The following is a 5,310-nucleotide window of genomic DNA, read 5'->3' as shown; positions in this document are numbered from 1 at the left end:
TCCAGGCTGCTTCCAGAGGCATTTCCAACCTGTCCGCCATTTTGCAATAGGCACCATGTCCCATCAGACTAAGGTTGGGCTGTTCCTGCATGTTAATCAAAGCGATTCCAAGTCCTAGCTGGGGAAGGAGCACCTCTAGACATAAGACGATGCATTGCTATGTTAAGTTCATTGTGTCAGGCATTTTTCTGATTGCCTGGAATACAGATGTGAACAACAGAATATGTTCACAGGTGAGGAGATGAGGAGAAGGAGTGTGGGGTACATCTCCCCCCACATCAATACTCTGCCCCTCTACCCACGGCCATGGCGCTCAAAAGCCAGCCCTTTACCCATGGCCACAGCCCTCAACATGCCTACTGCCACCATTAACCCTTTAGGTCAAAGGGTGGTGAAGGCCTCTTGCAGCTGCTAGATCCTGGGTTTTCCCCTCTCCCATGTTGCCCCTGTTAACCCATCCCACTCTGTAGATAGCCCCTGACTAAACTCCCTTCAGTTGCACCCACTGAGGGGTCCCTGCTTCCTGATGGGATCCAGATTCACAAACTGGTTCCCAGGAAACAACCAGGAATGGGGGGCTCTTACCATACGCTCATGGTCCAGAACTTCACTCCACAGTGTTCTGGTCCCAGGACTCTGAGAAGACAGATCCTACACTTTAAAACCTTTCCTTTTAATTGATATCTTTAGTCAGCTAGTATTGATATTTTCAGCTATAAGTTATCTTTACATTAAAACATTAATAGTTTCTTTGTCAGTTCAGTGGGGATAACAAGAGAACCCACCTCTGGAGTTGGTGTAGAGACTAAGTGAGTTAATGCACACGTACATACAAGGAAAGTGCTCGACAAATCAGCTATTTCTGCTCCTATCATTTAGTTTTGAAATGATTCTTTTGTTATGAGTTCTGTTTCTTACATGGCACAGCGAAGGCTTCAAAGAAAATACCCAATGAATAAAATATGTTGCTAGAACTCCAGGAACTAGGATGTCACTGGAGTACAGAAACCTATTTAATTGTGTTGAATACAACCTTTCCCAAACATTTTATGGATGCTATTAACATTTCCCGGAATCATTAACATTTTCCTGGAGCTAATGTTCTTCAGAAATAATTTGCAAAGGGTTGGTTTGTGAGATTGATGACTTTTGCTCCTCCTCGCCTACTCTTGCTAGGAAGTGGCATCCTGGGTGGTGGATGGACGATAGGAGGGACAATCGGAGATGGCTACTGTCCTGAGAGGGCAGCTTGGCTGGTGCCCGGGACCTGTGGGTGGCATGGGGATCTGGACTGCCCCATGGTAGAGGCAAGGGGTGTGGGGCTGCCTCTACCTCCTTCTCTAGGAGGTGGGTGGGAAAGGAGGGTTGGGGCTGCCTTCCTTACAAGGTAGTTCTGTCAGATGACAGCTTGGCCTGTGGAAGGTTCATTGTGTAATAAAATCTGCAACCTACGGAATTGAAGAGGCAGTCCCAACGAGCATGAAGGGAGTCCATGAGGTGAGAGGCGGTGGCAGGCAGGCGTGCAGGGAGCAGGTGGTGGGCATGCTCACTCCTGTTGACTTCAATTTAAAGATGTATTTTTCAGCTTTCATTCTGAGCCCTATGTGACATTAATTCCTTCAGAATATCTTTCTTTTCAGCTGGGAATTCTCTTTTCAAACATATATTTCAAAACAGGATTATTGGGGGAAGTCCAATTTCATTGCATAGAGTTTGTGGAGTGTGTCTTTCCTGCACTCTGCCTTTATCCAGTTTATTATAGAAGAAAATCAATACTATACAATGGTCTTTAATATGATATAGGAAATGGCTTATTTTTTTAATAAAATCTACTGAGACTGAAAACTGTATACATAATAAATAAGGTAGGTCATTACCCAGAATTGATCTCTCTTTTTGTAAGAGATTTTATTTGGTTCCTCAGGTTTTATTCATGAGGAGGACAGCAGAAATGTGAGAAATACAGAAATGCTTTGGTGTAGGGAGACATCAACTTTCACTGGGAAGACTGCAGAATGATGCCCACTTCCTCCCTGGAAGCCTCCGGGCCAGTACTGCAGGGACCTGGGTCTTTGTTGGCTTAGTGCACAGTGCTGCACAGTGCTGGATCTTAGCACTGTGGCTTGGAGTGTCACTGCACTGGTCCCGGCTGCCATAGGGCAGCCTTACCACATCCAGACTTCCTGAAACGCCTGCCTCTATGGGTGGGCTTGGAGGTTGTGATATACTACAAACCTTTTCACATTCTTAAACAAAATTCATTTATCCAACAAACACTTATTATGAATCTGATTTTTAAAATGAGATGAATAATTGGGATCTTGCTATTTTAATTTGCATTTGCCAAATGACTACTGAGGTTGAGAAGTTTTCACCTGATTATTGGCCATTTGTATTCTCCTGGGATCTCCTGTCCATTCTTTGAATGCACTCACCTGACTTTTTCTTATTATTTAAAATCTTTGAGGGAGCTCCATTCCAGAATAACAGGAATTCATCTTATGACAGAGGATGTAGTAGGCAGAATAATGGGCTCAAAAAAAAAAAATCCAGGCCTTACTCCCTCAAACCTGCGGATGTGTCAGGTTCCATGGCAAAGGGGAGTGGAGGTTGCAGGTGCAGCTGAGGTTACCTCTGAATTATCTGGGTGGGTCAAGGACATCACAGGGGCCCCTATAAGTGGAAAAAGGAATCAGAAGAGAGATCCAGAGAGACAGCAGCATAAGAGGACTCAACCCAACGCTGCTGGCTTTGAATACGATGAGGAATAAACCACAACCAAAGAATGTGACCCCCTCTAGAAGCTGCAGAAGGCAAGGAAAAGGACTCTCCCCTGGAGCCACAAACAAGAAATGCATACCTGTGAGACACATGGACTTCTGACCCCTGAAACTGTCAGATAATAAATCTGTGTTTTTATGTCACTACTTTGTGGCCATTGCAGTGGAAAACTAATAGCAGAGAATCTTGTGAGTGCATTCATTTTCTTTAGACTTATTCTAACATCTCAGGGCTGCCTCACTGAAGGATTCACTCCTAAATACAGACTATGCGATGATTCCTGCACGGTGTCTTCCTGTACAACCTGGGTAATGACTCTCACACAGAATATTCCTAAATACAGACTGTTCATGGCTATTGCATGATGTAATCCTAAATACAGACTGTGCGATGACTTGCAGCTCCACCTTCCACATTTCTCAAGACAACCAAAGAGGCGCCCGCCAAGGCCCATGTTTTCAAACACAGACTTCTGATCTGGTACCTTAGGGTGCAATGCTTACTCAGAAATGTGAAGAGAGACAGGAGTATTTCACAGTTAAAGGAATGAAATCCAGTATTAGAACACTAGGGCTCAAGTCCCAACCATGTCATTTATGGGCAGAGCAAATTAATTGACAAGTATAGAATAGTGAGTCGGACAATGACACATTTGTTCGTCAGTACTCACAGGACATGATCAAATTTGATCATGTGCTGATTAACAAAGCAGGATTCAAAACATCTCAAAAGGTTGACTATTTTCTCTGATCACATTAAGTGAGAAATAACAAAAGTAAAATGCAAGAAAATCCTCAGCTGTTTCACAATTAAGCAAATAACTTCTAAAGGATTCATGCGTGAAAGAAGATTACAAGTGAAATTATAAAACATTTCTAACTTTAAGAAATGAATACGATCATATTAAAGTTTGTGAAATAGAGCTGAAAATTCTTGAAAGAACACATATAACCTTAAATGTACCTATTTTTATAAAGGTAAGCTTCATCTCAAGGTTCTAGAAAAACAGCAGCAAATTAAATCCAAAAATGTAGATTAAAGAAAACAATAGATAATAATACAAAGCAATGAAATTGGGATACGTTGAATATGTTAAATTTTGTGTTGGTTTATTATATTAATTTTTAAATTACTTTAAAAAGGAGAATTATAAAAATGACAGTAACGTCTATAACCAAAAGTGTGCACCTGAAAAATGTGTCCAGTCTCCTGGCCTACATCACAGGAGGGTCCAGTGCCACAAAACTGGGACAATAACCTGATGAATTAGAGACACAGGGTGAGGATTCCCAACCTGAAAATCTGATATCCAAATGCTTCAAGTTCAAACATGATGATCAAAGGAAATGCTCATTGGAGCCTTCCAGATTCCATATTATTGGAACAGGGATACTCAGCAGTAAGTACAGTATAACGAAAATATTCCAAAATCTGAAAAACCTGAAATTAAAAACACTTCTGGTCTCAAGCATTTCTTATGAGATAGTCAACATGTAGTAGCACCAAAATTTCATCTTTTAGTGTTGATTTCTGACCACTTACCATGAAAATTTAAAAAACAGATAAATAAAACAATGTTTTCTAAAGCAGGATAATAGTATGAAGAAATATCCGAATGAGTTGCATATCTTACTTTGATTCTATTAACTGAAATAAGATAGAAATTTGGACACACCGCAATACAGAGACCAGTCAATGTATTCCCTACCCCATAAAAGAATAAGTATCATTTAGGTATCATTTTCACTTAATCACCTGTCTGCTCAAGATGCTCTGTCTCTGAATGTTCAGACAGGCAAGAAGGACAACATGGCAAAGCCTGTATGGCACAGACACAGTGACTTCCCTGCCAGCAACGAATTCCATGGGCTGCTCCAAAAGCAAGGCACATTGTCTCTGTCCTCTGGGGCAGACACACCATGGGCCGCTGCTCCTTATGCTACAGGTTGGGCTGTTTCCCGGAGCGACCAAGCAGAGTTGGAGATTTCTGTGTAGGAGGTGGGTCCTCGGGATGAGTACCCGGATGGAGGATGGGGCAGGACTGGGAGTGGTGCCCGCCCAGAGGTAGAGACGTGCGTGTGGGAAGTGGGTCCTCGGGATGAGTACCCGGATGGAGGGTGGGGCAGGACTGGACGTGATGACCTCCCAGAGGTAGAGACGTGCGTGTGGGAGGTGGGTCCTCGGGATGAGTACCCGGATGGAGGGTGGGGCGGGACTGGACGTGATGACCTCCCAGAGGTAGAGACGTGCGTGTGGGAGGTGGGTCCTCGGGATGAGTACCCGGATGGAGGGTGGGACAGGACTGGGAGTGGGGCCCGCCCAGAGGTAGAGACGTGCGTGTGGGAGGTGGGTCCTCGGGATGAGTACCCGGATGGAGGATGGGACAGGACTGGGCGTGATGACCTCTCAGAGTTAGAGACGCGCGTGTGGGAGGTGGGTCCTCGGGATGAGTACCCGGATAGAGGGTGGGGCAGGACTGGGCGTGGTGCCCGCCCAGAGGTAGAGACGTGCGTGTGGGAGGTGGGTCCT

This window comes from Sapajus apella, unplaced genomic scaffold (genome assembly GCF_009761245.1).
Source record: "Sapajus apella isolate SASKATOON/1434 unplaced genomic scaffold, GSC_monkey_1.0 scaffold140, whole genome shotgun sequence".
Classification (NCBI taxonomy): domain Eukaryota; kingdom Metazoa; phylum Chordata; class Mammalia; order Primates; family Cebidae; genus Sapajus; species Sapajus apella.
This window is presented reverse-complemented; position numbering follows the sequence as displayed.